Source organism: Phasianus colchicus, chromosome 1 (assembly GCF_987193195.1).
Source record: "Phasianus colchicus chromosome 1, bPhaCol1.hap1.1, whole genome shotgun sequence".
Classification (NCBI taxonomy): domain Eukaryota; kingdom Metazoa; phylum Chordata; class Aves; order Galliformes; family Phasianidae; genus Phasianus; species Phasianus colchicus.
Genome location: NC_143436.1, coordinates 88,408,163 through 88,424,421, shown reverse-complemented (window position 1 = coordinate 88,424,421; position 16,259 = coordinate 88,408,163). Strand labels below are relative to the sequence as shown.

General features: G+C 40.7%; 1 protein-coding gene across 11 annotated transcripts in view; it reads right to left on the bottom strand.

Moving 5' to 3' along the window:
* The window catches only part of LOC149919821 (uncharacterized), a 682,202-nt gene that overhangs the window by 130,632 nt on the left and 535,311 nt on the right, over window positions 1-16,259 (bottom strand). For 9 of the 11 annotated variants that reach the window (XR_016471781.1, XR_016471773.1, XR_016471770.1 and 6 more), the window contains one exon: window positions 16,134-16,201. The exons of 1 other annotated variant lie outside the window; for it this stretch is intronic. The gene's annotated coding sequence lies outside the window, so the exon portion shown is untranslated. Of the gene's footprint in view, window positions 1-13,590; window positions 14,367-16,133; window positions 16,202-16,259 lie in introns of those variants that run through there. One more of the 11 variants, XR_016471766.1, reaches the window with a different exon arrangement.

The window sequence follows — 16,259 nt, the reverse complement described above, 5'->3', positions numbered from 1 at the left end:
GAACACATATGTACAGAGAACACGCAGTTACAGACATTAGAGGTGAGATGTGCAATAGTAGCATACAGCAGAGCACGGTCTTTTAAGAGATGGGCCTACTGTTATTCAGATGACTGCATCACTGAGATGTAGCAGGGGAAATGAAGTTCCCCTGAACACCAACACGTCTAAGAATTTAACTTTTTCTGAGATCGAAATCTATATAAACAACCAGCCTGAGCAGAGGCAGAGAGGCACAGAGATGTCCAGTGCCCTCTTCAAGGTGACATACAATGTCAGGAAAGAGCTGGGGACACAAATCAATTCCTTTAAGAAGCCTTTCTGATACAGCCAAAGGAGTACACTGTAGGTGTTCACGGTGCTGTAAACATTTATAGTTAGCTGAGTGCACATTCTTTGTATTTTCAAAGAAAAATATTGACAGAAGCTTATGCCCACCCAAGATTTAACCTCTTTTTTTTCCTGGTTTTAGTGAATAATAAAATTAAACATGAATTTTGTAGTTCTGAAAATAAATCATTTTCTAAGCTAGCTGAAGTTTTCATAAGATGATGCTTCTTTTTTATGTTGTTGTTGGAAAAAGGAAAATTTCAGACACCATTTTGAACAGAAATAAATCATGAAGCATGCGTTTTGTCTGAAAGGGTATAGTCAGTTCTCCTCATCACGAATGGCAGCAAAGATCTATGTATGAGTGCTCATTGATACTGGCTACTCCTCTCCTGATTTTGTCTTTCATTCTGAAAGTAGAGCATGGTCTTCTTGCAGCTGTCAAGACCTGATTCAACTTGCTGTAATCTCAAATATTCATTCTTTCTTCATACATTTTTCTCCCTAGAAATGCTGAAGCTTCAGGCTATATTGATGTGAAACATAACTTAATATGGACCGGGGAGAAGTATCCAGCATTCAGCTGCTTTCCCAAGTATGTCCAGTTGTGGCCTCCAGTTTAGAGCTTGTTACTTGGTTTGAAAGCCTGTTACATCTCATGAATCTTAGATATTTAGCTTCTGGCTTCTTTCATAGTTTAAATGCTGTCCTTTCACCTTATGCACATAGAAATACTTTTCCTATCTATGCCGAAGTGATCCATCCACCTCTCCTACATGTTCTTATAACAGCTTCTGGGGTACAGTAGCCCAGGATTTCTTCTGTGAGAGCAATTTGCTCTGCCATTATATTGTCTGCAATGTATGCAGCTGTACTGTTTTACCATGTTGGTCTTGGAGCTGGAAAGCAATTGGTTTCCAGCCTAAGCTTTACTCCTTCCTAGCCCACTGTGCTCTCCAAAGGAATCTCTGTGGGATTCTGTTAAAGAGAAAAAGGAAGATGAAGTTGTGTTCAGAGCTAGGGCAGGCACAATATTACACCAAATCAATGGTTACATCCTACTCTGCTTTTTACTCATTTCTTCTGTTAGCTCACATAGATGATGAACACACCTCATCCTATGTCCACATCAGCTGCCCTCAACTCCCGCTGCCTGGCCTCACATTTCCCTCACTGCAGGGAACTAGTGCATTTACCATGGCCACAAAGATACTTCAAAGGAAAACACAGGCAATTCTTGAAACATGGATGATGAACACATGCTGAACTGAAAAAACACTTCCTGCAGAGGGGTGCAGCATCTCATAAGTGGTGCTAACTCAAGGCTCTGGCATCCCAGACACATTCTCTTAGATGCACCACCAGCAGCCATGCCCTCTTCAGGCTGAGCTCGAGGCTCCCTGGTAACAGTCGTAAATGGGAAGAGTCACAGGAGGCAAAGGCCACATAGCCTTGTTCCAAGAAATGAGTGCAGAGCTGCTCTGTAAATGGAGTTGGCACATATGTGAGATGCTCATCGCTTGTAAATACTGGTGGGAGTGAAATGTGCAGAGTTCATGGGGAATTTCTATGGAGCCCCACGCAGTTACAGAGGCATTCCTCCTTAAATTTAAGGCAGCTAATTAGAATAATATATGTGCCACTTCAGCATGATGCCTGATGATCCTGCTGTGTAGAGAGGAAAAAAAACCTTGCTTGAGAGAAAAAATGCCGTTATTTTCCCAAGGAAAATACAACTCTGAAACTTAGCATATACTTTTTCAGAGATGTTGCAGTCATCTGTCGTGGATCTCATCTACACGACGGTGTGCGCATTTTGTTGTTCAGCACGTCACCCTGTTGCTAAGTGTGAAGCCAGAAAATAAGCAGGCAGGCCACTTCCTGCCTCATGGACAATGTGGGAGAGGAAGGTCTGAAACATAATGTTGTAGAGACCAGAAGCTAAAAAATAAGAAAGATCTAGCCATGATTCCCTTCCTTTACATTATTTCATTCTTGCTCTTTCAGTAACTCATTTTCAGTTGTTCCTAACTGCTGGTGATTTCTGCCTCTGCTAACCTTTAAGAATCCTAAAGCAGAGAAGCAATTTTCTCATTTATTCATGCTACTCCATCCATCTCCTCTAGAAAAGAAGGAATTATCTCAATGACCACTTTTTGCATCACTGTAAAAACATACCCTATGTATGTGAGTGAGGGCAGGAGGACACGTCTGGAGCCCTTCCAGCACTCAAACAATCCTATTTTGCTTTATCATACCACAAAGAGAGTACGAGCCTTGAAACCACCACCTCCCTTGGGAGTAATGTCCCAAGAGACATTCATCAAGGACTGTCAGAAAAGCACCATCCTTCGGCCCCATTGGAGTGTGACTAAATGTGGTTGTGGTAGAGTGTGTTTTTTCTTTTGTTTTCTTTGCCTCTCTCTAAGGCATTAATTTTTAAAAGCTGCTCTAATGAAAGCTTTAAACAAAAGGCCTAACGTGAAGGAAAAGTAGTCAAAATGTTCATGAAAAATAAAAAATGAAAGACATCTTTGTTTTTTTTTCAGAATTTTCACTGAATTCTTCATTCCTACAGGTTCACCTGCATCTATATTTGTTTTGTAGGGTTAGGGAGCAGAAGTCTATATTTTTACTGTTTTTTATTAGAAAAAAAAAAAAGAAGAAATAAGATTCTGGTCATTCCTTACACACACATGAGGATTTCTAAGTGAAAAGAAATGTATTAGAAAACAAAGGCTGAAAACAGCACTGCACCCTGTTCGTATTGGAAACACTACATATGCAGCTATAGCATAGGGCAGCAAATTATACAGTGAAAAATTAGTCAGCGAGTATATGATTGCTTGCCTGGGGATGCATAAAGAAACCGCAAAATATAAAGGTCTTGCACAAATCCACTTGCAAAAGCCAGACTCAAAGACAGAAGGCCTGGTTTAGAAGAAAGAGGTAGCCTAAAATACGGTAATAGAAAACAGAGGAGGTCTCTCAAACAGAGCCCTTTCACGCTTATGGACAACCTCCTCACTCTGAAGTCTGACTCTGGTCTGAAAGACCTGGGTTTATTATAGTTTTTGAGAAAGTTTCTTCCCACTCTTCAGTTTCCAGATGAACCTTCTGCAATGACATACAGTAACTTCTCAGTAATAATGAAGTTTGAAATGTTAACAGACAGAAAGCTTTCATTGCACGAAAAACAACTCTCATTTTTTGAGGGACATCAAGACAGTTTCATGCCAAATGCTCACTCAGGCTAGGAAACAAAGGGCACAGCTTGCTCTGACTTGGGCCTCCTATGCACTGAGAAGGGTACTGGGCCAGGCTGCCCCAGCTGTGAATATGGTGGGCCAGGTGCTCTTGGCTGCAGCCTCACACCACAACCCCACTGCAGGCTCCCATCCATCAGGTGCCAGGCTGTGGATCTCCAATTGCTTTATGGCACTCCCTAGAAAAGGAAGGAGATGGGGGGACCTACTGAGGGCCTGCAAGGCCAAGGGAAGGTTCTGTGTCAGAGTATGAAGTGACAACCATCCTTAATCACCTCCTCTCTGCTCCACATTTTGCTCTGATAGACGAAGGAATTAAATGCCAATATAGGCAACCCTGAAATCTCTGCAGGCTTGGTTATCAGAGGATAGGGCACAAGTCTGCAAACTTCTCCATAATGACATGGAGGGGATCTCAGAAACCACCCTGAAGCTGAAGGAGTAGCTGTATCTTCCCTGGATGTGCCTTGGGGCTGCAGCTTCACAGCAAGGACAGCTGGTTGGTGTTGATTACTGCTTTGTGTGCATGAGGCAGGGGCACCACACCACCACCCTACCGACTAAAATTTGCACGGTCCTGCTTAGCTCCAGGATCCCTCCCCCACCTCCTCTCAGCCTGACCACCTCCTTGCTCTGGAGTAATGTTGGCAGCAGGATTCGTTGCTCACTTGTCTGTGAGACCTTAACATCTTCTGCACAACTTCACCTCACCATGAAGCTTACAGCATACAGTGGGTTAAAAATAGAACACTAGGAGGTAAACACAGCAATTCCTCCATCTTCCTCTGCTACAGCCTGTTTTTGGTTCCTCGTTTTCCTCTCCCGTACTGTTATAACAGCCTGTCACATGCCTTCTGCTTTGTTTTGTTTTGGTAGGGAGAGAAGTTTCACTGCAGTTTAGGTTAAGAAAATTGACGTTATTCTCAATACCGTATCCTTTCCTTATTCACACAGAGCAGGATGATTCTGTAGCAACTTCAAATCAAACTTTGATTAAACAGTGATAAAAAGATACTTGATTTTTTTATTATTATTATTATTATTTATAAAAGACAGAAGTGTTTCTAACCAAGGAAAAAAGAACCAAAATGTCCTAAGAAACTACGCTCCCTTCTTATGAACAAACTGTGGTCACATCCAGTAGCATAGCTAACTTCAGACAAGTGCTGTGCTTCAGCAGATGGCCCTTTGAGAGGCTGGTGCAGGACCCAGCACGATGAGTTACTGCTCTCCAATTAGGGACTTCAGAGGCCTCCTGAATAATGTAGCTATTAACAAAAGCAGTGATACTAAAGTTGGTAATATTCGGTCACCACTCAGCTTGCCCCACGAGGTATCATGTAGTCTTATGACCTTTATCCCAAGTAATTAGAGCTCATGTTTATGTCAGTGGGGCCTGTCCAAGGGGTCTGAAGGTCTATTTCCTCCCAGCGATGGAAATCTCTAGGTAAATCAGTGCTGTCTGGGGGAATAAAAAACTGTTAACTCACCTGTTTGCTGCATATGAGACATTGTTAAGCTCTGTAAATTAACAGGGGTAAATTCTCCTTACCTGAATTAATTCTCAGCTCTACTAATAGGTTAAATAATTTAACAAGGTCCTAAGTCTGCATGACAGCCTTAATTTAGTGCTTAGCTCTCTTTGTGTGCTGAAGTAGTTTCGAGGTCAGTTGAATTAAATCAACGCTAGCCTAAAGACAGAGTTAAGCTGTGCAAATAGTTCCCTGAATCAGGAAGCACATAACCAGCAGATAAAGTTAGGTTTCAACTTTTGTAGGTGTAATTTCTTTTGTCTTCTGGGGTTTGGACAAGCTTTGGAAAGAAAATTCCACATTCTAGCAGTGTTAATGACTTATGTGCAGCCTCAATTAGAAAAAGAACTATTTGCTGAGTTGGGCTCTGGGATTGAGCTTGCCTAAATCAAGGCTTGGGCATTTTGTTAGCCTGCTATTACACATGCTAGTACACTGCTCTTTCAATTTCTCCCCCTTTCTTCAGAATACATTATTTTTAAGGGACAGTTAAAGTTTCTCAGCTTTGCTTTTTCTCTTTTACATTCAGCTTTATATTGTCATACGTTGTCAGCTAATCTCACTTTCCTTGTGAGCAGCCTACCCTACCATTTAAGTTAAAATGGTTTTCAGAGTAAGTCAGTCCTGTAAGATGTTATGACATCTTGTGAAACAACATAATGCAGTGTGACTGATGCAGATGGATATACCCCATAAAGCTGAGAGATTTAGACATGTAGTTTTACCCCCAAAATCACTCCATAAAGCAGTTTTGTTTAAAATATCACTTTGAAACCCTATTTAAACTCCTTGGAATAGATAACAAATTTATTTAAACTTTTATATAAAAAGCTTTTTACCTGAATGCTTAGAGTTTTTCTATGTGCAAAGCTTTTTCAGCTCAGAGCAGAGGAAAAAATATAAAATATATTAAAAAGCATCTAGCTAATGTTTATTTCTTTACTCTCACTCCTGAAGTAAGAAAAAATGCTTTAGTGGGATCAATAGCTATAAATCATTAGAAATGATTTGAGGTTTTATTTCATCTACTTTTATTATAATGTCCATGCCATCTGCTGTACATATTGAGCTTATTACACTAATTCACTTTGCAAGCTGCAACCTCTGAGTGAGAGATGTCAGAGGGCAATTGATTAGGGTATATTTGTTCTGTTACACCTTTTCCTTTAATATCTCTCCATAAGGATTTCAGGTTGAGCAAGTGAGCTGACATGACAATGGGGCCTCAGGTCTGGAGATAAATGAGATGTGTGACTTTGTGCATTCATAAACATCAGAACATCTTTTAACCTGGCAGTGATGGGAGGGACAGTCAGTGTCAGCTGTGTGTTAATACAAAGCTGAAGGCACAAAGTTGTTTCATTGCTTAAAAGTTGAAAGAGAATGCACGTCCAACATACAAATGATAGCTTAATCTAGGAATCTACTTCCCATACACCTTTTATTATCTGCATTCAAAACAGTGTTGTGTGATACCAGTAGGACAGAGGGAAAAAAAAAAAAGTAGAACCAGGAGAAAGTCAAAAAGTCCTCTGTAAGTGATATCACTTATATAGCAAGTGTTGGCACTGCATCCAGTATGTGAAGCAACCATAAATGAAAAACTGTTTCGCTTCTACAGTTTTCAGCCCTACAGCCTGAAATTCCTGTTTCCCACATTTGCACTAAGCTCACATTAAGGGTTATAGGTGCTTGAAAAAATATCCATCACCTTGTCTCCATCAGTTTGTGACAGTGTCAAGAAGAAGTGAACAAGACATGTCATAAATATTAGAGACTGGCATGGTAACCTTAGAGCAATCAGTCCAAGTATGACAGTAGCCTGAATATTTAATAACTAAGACAAACTTTACAACAGCAACCTGAGTTTCATCCCACTTTGACCTGTTTATAATTAACTTCTACATCATGTCTGAGGTCCTGTCAATATATATACAGTTGAGTAACATTTACACACCTGAGAAGTTCCAATGAGCTCAGACAAAAACCATGAAAAATCATATCTAGTAGATACTGCTGCTGGATCCTAAATGTAGACAGCCATGCATGAATACATAAGTGCTCACTGTCTACATCTAAGAAACTCTCAAAAGGTCAGGACAGTATTTTAGCAAAGGTTTCTCATTGGAGCTCCAGGACCACCCAGCCAGAACTCTTTCCTGGTACAGTGCCCACTGTTCCTCAACTGGGCTAAAAAAAATAAAAAATAAAAAAGACCTCACTAAGCACTGTCACAGGCTTTCCAGAGAAGCTGTGGAGCCTCCTGCTTGGAGGTCATCTAATAAGCTGCCTGGATATGGTCCCAGGCAACCTGCTCCTGGTGGCTCTGCTTCAGCAGGGGTTAGACCAAATGGCCTCCAGACATCCATTTCATCAACTCTTTGAAAGGATAGATAACAGCAGGACGAGGGGAAATGGTTTTAAGTTGAGGGAGGGGAGATTTAGGTTGGATGTCAGGGGGAAATTCTTTACGGAGAGAGTGGTGAGGTGCTGGAACAGGCTGCCCAGAGAGGTTGTGGATGCCTCATCCCTGGAGGTGTTCAAGGCCAGATTGGATGGGGCCCTGGGCAGCCCTGGTCTAGCATTGAATGGGAGGGTTGGTGGCCCTGCGTGTGGCAGGGGGGTTGGAGATTCATGATCCTTGAGGTCCCTTCCAACCCTGGCCATTCTGTGATTCTGTGATTCAGTCATGTTTGAAAGTTTGGAATTATACAACATGCTATGAGTTGCATTCATGTACAACTCGAGGCTGGCTTGTGACCCCACTTAAATTCCAGCTATTAGACTAGACTTCAAAAGCAAGTCTAGTCACTGGTAAATTACATGCTCTCTTACATCGTTTCCATTGTGCCAGCAGTGTGCCCAGGATTGCCATTTTTAGCTCGAAGGCAGACTGAACAACTTCCATTTATTTGGGTAAACAGGCTCTCAGACGATCTTCATTTTGCATAAGATTTTATATTATTTCGATGATTACTTTAAACACTAATTCAGATGATTCTCAAGCACATAATTTATATTGAAGGTAAATGGCACACCACAGAAGTCTGTCTCAAACTTATTATCAGTGATAACCTCTGAGAGAGACAGACTGTTGTCTGAGAACTTTACTCCTATAATACCTCAAAATACCTTGAAATTGCAATGAGTATATTCTTCTCCAGTTCATGAATTTTTAAATGGTAAAATGTCAGATCTTACATGACCTGACCCCCAAGTATCTAGTTGTGTCATATTGTCCATCTAGTTTCCTCAGTGGGCAGGCTCCTCTCTGCCCTATTATTAGGTACTTTACAGCTTCACTACTAATTGCACAAACTGAATCATTTATGACAGAAATCAGGGCAACAATGGAGACAAAAAGATTGCAGTAAAGCATTGCAACTGGTGTACTGATGGATGCTGAATAGAAGTGCCAGCTGTGTCTTATTAAAAGAGGCAACTGAAAAAGAAAATCCCAACAAGGACTTTGTGCATTCAGTGGTGCTTTGGTGTCTGTAGGAAGAAAACAGCAGAAAGAATTACTGAGAGCCTCTCTATGCAGTAGGTCTCACCACCACCCTGTGATGAGGTGTGGATTGCCATTTCACCATTACAGCTACAGTGTTTTTTTTACAATACAGGGTTTGCTATTGCATTAAGAACAGAAAATGACTTTCTCTCTCTTTGACAGAGCTTCAGCTAGTTGTGCTGTACCCATGTCTCTCCAGCACGTTTTCTCTGCAACTTACTGAACTTCCAGCACTGAACAGGCAGTGTTAAGAGCCAGGAGCTTGACTGCTTGGTAACACTTTCCGTAGAGTAAATAAGCTCCTTTGTATCAGGCAATCTCAGGAGAACTCTTCTCCAATTGGCACAGACTGTGAAACACACCCCTTCCTTGCAACACTGGGAGAAAAAGTAATACCCTTCTCCTCTAATCTCTCCTGCAGCAATCTAATATATTCTCACTGGAATAGCCAAAGCCAGTGGCTAACAGCAGCTGGTGGTACAGCTGGAGCCACAAGGAAAGCTCAGGCAGTATGTGCAGGACCTGTGCAGAGATGATGATGAATGCAGGGCACGTAGGAAGCAATCCATTTACATTTTGGCAGTCTCCACAAAGTAGGTCCCAAAAAGTCATCTTCTTCTGTTGGGAAATATTGACTTGTGCAGCGTTACCACTGCAGTGTTTCCTGCTACCTGTCCAGCATGCCCATGCAGAGCAGTCACCTTTTGTTGAGCCCACTAGACTGATGTATGGTACTGCAGTTATGTTCACCTTGGCTAACACAGCTAAATCCTTCTTGGGATCTAAAACCCTGATCTAAAGCTTCATTCCACAGGTAAACTCCCAGAGCTAAAGGGGACTGCGTAGGGCAGAAGCAAATATTAAAAGGCCCCACCCCAGAGGTTTCAGTAATTTAATAAGGATAAATAAAGCATAGAGAAAATGATTATCAGGAGCATCTCAGCAGATTAGCACCTCACATATTGAAAACATTACAGGGTCTAAATATTGCAGCATGAACATCTTGCTTGTCTGTGAGCACAAGCAATACTGCAAACCACGTAGGAGTTGCATTTTAGATGGCTGAGATGCACAGTTAGCTTAAAGAGCCACAGTCATTATTTTTAGACACGGATGATTAATTTGCTTTACCAAGACTCAAATGTAACATAATGTATATAATACAGTTAGAAGGCTATATCTCTATTAATACTGTAGGCAAAATGCAGAGATAGGTTTATGAGAAACAGTGGGAGTCTGATAGTTATTTATATCTTCATCCTGTCTTTGAGCATGTGGACTTCAACCTGGAAAGTTGAGCACTTGGGAGCCATGTGCACTAATCAGTGTGTTACTGATTTGCCTTCAAATTCCACACGTGAACATGTTTTGCCATATTTACATTACTAGTCTAAGAGTCTGACAGGACATGACCATATGCTGAGGAGGTCAAAAAAGAGAACAAAAATGCAGAAGTTTGGTACCACATCTAAAAAGATAAGGAAAAGGAGACTTTCTTCTATATGAATTTACTTTCTCTCAGATGTATGGCATGCCAGGAACCCAAGAAGTGCGATGCAAAGGAAGTTGCCCTGCTTCATTTTCATCCAGGGAAAAATAAGAGTGCCATACGTTGGAGAGGTCATCCTAACACCTTCAGCATTCCTGTTAAGACCACAAGGCTAAATTCTCAACTTGCCTACACTGTTACCATCACACAGAACAAATATACATTTCTTTCTCTGCAGACTAATAGCTAAATGTTGTCAGATCCGTATCACCAGTACAAATTTTGGCCCATCTCTGCACATGTGCATTGGGTAGAAATAGTCATATTTAAAAAAAAAAAAAAAAAAAAAAAAAGAAGAAGAAGAAGAAGAAAAGAAAAAAATTTTAAAAAAGAAAAAAAAAAAAAACCACCACCAATAAAAATCCAGTACCGAAGAAACTAAAAACCTGCTGGAAAATAGCCAAGGAATCAGTGTAGCTCTGCACACTTAATAGAGAGCCTGTTCACAATTCTCATTAATAAACTGCATTATTCTTGATTTATTCCTTAAAGAGTTCAGTGTTCTTAGTTTGTTTCTCATTCACCAAAGGGCGAGCAGGAAGCAATCATACTATAAGGGGTCAAAGCATGTCAGCTTGCCTATGGATATGTTAAATAGGAACTAAAAGTACAAGGATAGAAGATGCCAGATCTGGAAAACATCCTATGAACAGATGAAGCCAATCAGCTAGAAAGACTTAAGCATTGTCTAATTGAAGTAACCATTTAATGTATTGAATACAGCTGAGGTTTTCTATGCTAGCCATGCAAATGACAAGTAATGCATCTCTACTTAAAGCCCAAGCTTCATTTTATTTTAGTTTTTCCTGAAACAATGCTGGTGAACTGATAAGTTAGTGAATGCTTATAAAGAAATACATAAAATAATCTGATTATAGTAATACATGTGCTGTAGCAGAGGGGTGATTTATGTCAAGACTAATTCTTAATGTTGTGTGTTTCACTGTAACTGATCATGTAACAAATAAACGGGAAACAGTACAAACAAGCAAATGTGGTGGAAATATTCACTTAGTTAGCAATAAACTCAGGAGTATGTGAATATCCTTATTTTGGAGGGATTTCCCAAAGTAGAGATAGGGTACCTCAATCTCCATGATCCATTGAATCCTCAAGACCTTTCTGTACCCATATGTAGAAATATCTGGTATCATGATAAAGTTTTGAATACTTGGCACAGATGTATTTACATCCTGCACCATTTCAGTTAAAGTAGAGCTCTGGGGAGCCAAGGTTTTGCTTGTTGCGTATTCATTTATCATTCATTTAAAAATGTGGCCATTTGCCAATAGGAACTGAAATGAAATCACCACCTTCTCACAGGCAATCCAACAATCCTCCAGTTGCAATGACATTCACTTACTAATGGGTTAGTTCAGTTTTAATCCGCTGTCTAGAGATGAATAGCATTAATTATTGTAATTGGTAGTGACAGTAATGGGTGCAACATTTCCAGGGCTAATTTACTCTACTTTTGTGAGGTATCATGCTAATGTGGCTATTCTGCTTCAGTACTCAAGATAACTAAAGCTAGCTCAAATGTCTTTCTACTGTACAACAATTTGCAGAGCCTCTAAATCTTAAGATTTGCAGTGTGTGCAATGGTATGGTGTTGCTGCACTTAGGCTATTGACTGGACCTGAATGTACTGAAGTATCCTGAAAGAAATTATGTGAACTCATCCAACACTGGCATAACATATACAAAATGTTTTGTTCAGTGTGGCAGCTGAGTTGGGAAAAAATATTGGCTTAATTAAATAATAATAAAGAACCCACTTACAACAGGTGAAGATAGGAACCAGATTAAAGTAGGTCATTTTGAAAAATTATTTTGTACTTTATGGATTCAGAGCAGCTATTTGACCCGAGTTTTTTACCTCTCAAGTGAGTCTCTCAACTACTAAGTTATTAGTGCATGCTGAAGTAGGCCTCCCTCAGGCTCATCTGCTCAAACTGTTCCACTTTGAACAGCACACTTAAATATTTGGTGAGCAAATAAAAATGATTCTGTAGTTGGTGGTCAGGATGCTCTCCTAGAATATAAGAGACTTAATTATTTATCCAAAATGGAATAACAACAACAAGAGGTACTTACAACAGTGATCCATCCTCAGCCTTTTGAATAGACAGTAAAACTGAATGTTGGGACACATTACCAGGAAAAGGATTAAAATGCCCTCAGACAGAGATACACTGAATATATATCCACATCCTGCCAGGTAAATATCCCAAACACAGGTCTACTGAATAAAACTGTGACTTGATAAGTTCAAAGAAATGCTGAAATCTGAAGTGGTAGAAGTTTTTTTGGAAGTATCACTGGTAGTTGAAAAATTAGTAAAGCACAGATGAGACCAAATTGGTCTCTAGTTGAAAGAGTTTAATAAAAGCACATTAAGAAATTGTATCTCTCTATATGTTTGTCTATATAGATACACACACATATACATACATACACATACAATATATACATATAGGCAATTAGAAATTTGTAGGCACCAAGAGCAAAGAATGTCAAAGAAGCAAAAGGCAGATAAAAGAATCCCAGCTATTTTTTCCTAGTAGTATTTGTTATCTCAAATATTAGAATAAAGAAAGGTTGAGGGAACAGGGCTTGTTTAGCTTGGAAAAGGGAAGGCTCCAGGGAGACCTCATTGTGGCCTTCCAATATTTGAAAGGAGCATATAAACAGGATGGAGAACGACTGCTTACGAGGGTGGATAGGACAAAGGGGGAATGATTTTAAACTGAGACGGGGGAGGTGTAGGTTAGATATTAGAAGGAAGTTTTTCACACAGAGGGTGGTGACACACTGGAACAGGTTGCCCAAGGAGGTTGTGGATGCCCCATCCCTGGAGGCATTCAAGGCCACGCTGGATGTGGCTCTGGGCAGCCTGGTCCAGTCATTGACAACCCTGCACATAGCAGGGGGTTGAAATAGATGATCACTGTGGTCCTTTTCAACCCAGGCCATCCTATGATTCTATGATTTTATGTTTAGAATGAGATCCAATTTACTAAAATCGAATTTAAGTCTGTTATTACAAGTTACATTAAATAGGGTTATGTTTTTATATACAGACTGGAAAGAAAAAATACAAGATCATGAAACAAATGATCAAAAATAATAAAAAGAAAAAATTACAGTCAATCTGAGTGGTTCCAAAAAGGCTTTTATGAAAATTAATCAGTATCCAAATTACATTAAATTCTTCTTTATCTGTTTTTCAAACCTCTGGCTTTTTTACTGCTTTTTTTTTTTTTTTTTTTTTTTTTTTCCCTAAACCTCAGTTTAATAAAATTTGATACCGTTTAAAATGGAATCCTATTTAAAGTTATATATATTCATACAGAGAGTTAAATTTCAGACTTGTGCAGAATATATGAAAGGCGGCACAGATTTTAGCAGAGTCATATATGCCTAAAACCCGAAGAATAATGCAATTCATAATGAAGAAAAACATACACTACCTAAAGAAGTGCACAGGATAAGATTCTGAGTAGACAGAGTGGTTAAATCTAAGAGCAGCTCCACTGACTGTGATTAAACCTAGGAGTAGTTCCATTGACCTACTAGTTGACTCAGAAAAGAGAGAATGGAAAGTAACAGTTTGGGCTACCAAGTCCAGCTCCCAGCTAGCAAAGGCACTGATACCACATTAATATGCTTGCTGGAAGGAATTAAGCTCACACTAGTCCCTTCCGCCTGTTCCAGAGCCTCCTCCCTATGATGCTCAGAAATCTTCCTCTCACATGCAGCCAAAATTTATTCATGGCCTGCTTAGACTCATTTGTTCCTGTGCCAACATTGTCCTTTGGCTTAAATTGCTCTCCTCCCTCCCTGGTGTTTATCCTCCCGATGTATTTATAGATAGCAATCAGATCCCCTCTCAGCTTTCATTTTGCTAGGCAAAACAAGCCAAACTTTTCCCAGTCTCCCTCCATAAGACAGCCACTCTATTCCCCTGTTATCCTTACAGTCCTCCTCCACACCTGCTCCTGCTTATGTTGCCAGTTGTTAGTTTATGCCAGAAAACTGAGACATCCACTTGAAGGCATCTATAAGTCTATGGATCCCAATGAGATGCATCCCAGAGTCCTGAGGGAACTGGCTGATGCAGTTGCCAAGCCATTCTTGATGATATCTGAAAAGTCGTGGTGGTCAGGTGAAGCTGGCTGGAAAAAAAGGCAACATCACACTTATTTTTAAGAAGGATATAAAGAATGATCCAGGGAACTACCGACCTGACAGCCTCATCCCTGTGCAGGACAATATCATGGAGCAGACCCTCCTGCCAACTATGCTAAGGCACATGTAAGAGAGGAAGGTGATATGAGATAACCAGTACGGCTTCACCAAGGGCAGGTCAGACAGCTGACCAACCTTGTGGCTTTTTATGATGGCAGTAGACAAAGGAAGAGCCACTAAAGTTATCTATCTGGACTTCAGTAAGGCCTTTGACATGGTCTCCCGTAACACCTGTCTCTCTAATTCAGAAAGATATGTATGGATTTTGTGGGCAAACTGCTCAGTGAGCGAGGAACTGGTTACAAGATTGTACCCAGGGAGTGGCGATCAGTGGCTCAGAGTTCAGGTGGAAATCAGTGACAAGTGGTGTCCCTCAGAGGTCAGTAGTGGGACTGGTCCTCTTTAACATCTTTATCAGTAATACCAACATTGGGATCAAGAGCATCCTCAGCAAGTTTACAGATGACACCAATCTGTGTGGTGTGGTCAACACACTCAAGGGACAGGATGTCATCCAGAGAGACATAGATAGGCTCAAACAGTGGGCCCAGGTAAACCTCATGAGATTCAACACATTCAAGTGAAAGGTCTTTCACCTAGGTAGTGGCAATCCTCACTATCAATACAAGCTGAGGTTATGTAAGGATGGAGCATAGCCTTGCTGGAAAGGACCTAGGGGTACTGGTGGATGGCAAGCTGGACATGAGCCAGCAGTGTGCCCTCACAGCTCATAAAGCCAACCATATCCCAGGCTGCATCAAAAATGCGTGGCCAGCAGGTAGAGGGAGGAGATCCTGCCCCTCTGCTCTTGTGCTGGTGAGACTTCATCTGGAGTTACTGCATCCAGATGTGGAGTCCTCAGTTTGGGAGGGATATGGATCTGTTGGAGCATGTCCAGAGGAGGGCCACAAAAATGATACAAGGGATGGAACATCTCTCCTATGAGGACAGGCTGAGAAAGATGGGAATGTTCAGCTTGGAGAAGAGAAGGCTTTGAGGTGACCTGATAGCGGCATTTCAGTATCTAAAGGAGAGCTGTAAGAAAGAAGGAGACAGACTCTTTAGCAGAATCTGTTGTGATAGTACAAGGGGAAATTGTTTCAAATTAAAAGAGGGTAGATTTAGATTAGACAGAAGGAAAAAAATTTTTACAGTGAGGGTAGTGAGGCACTGAAACAGGTTGCCCAGAGAGGTGGTAGAAACCCTGTCCTCTGAGATATTCAAGGCTGGGATGAACAGAACTCTGGACAACCTGATCTAGCTGTGGATGTCCTCGATCACTGCAGGGAAGAAGGACTAGATGACTTTTAATGGTCCCTTCTTTATTAAATGGTTCTCAAATGATTCAGTGATACCTGGAAGAAGCTGGGTCCCTGTTGATTGGGAAACAGTGGGACTGAGCAGAGGCCACATATCAGTGCTTAACACTATTCCCTGAACTTCATAGCAAAGCTGGGTTTTAGATTTGGAGCCCAATGATGAGCCCAAAGACTGATCACATACACCAAGTAATGTTTATAATGCCATTAAACATTAAGGAACACTAAACACTAAGCACTGTCTTATAGGGGGAATGTAGATTTCATTTCACTAGTCATACAGATGAATATTTATCACACCGAGATGTAAATAGAGCTACAAGCATTTGTAAGCATGCAAGATCTCAGATGCCCCCATATATGTACATCCATCACCTTCCTGAAGAGGATGTTTCAGGCTCAGGTGGCAGAAGCTGGCTCAGCACAGCACTCCATAGTCCCACCTGGAAGGGAAGATTTACAGAAAAACCTATTTTAGAGAGCATTTGACACCGACTATCC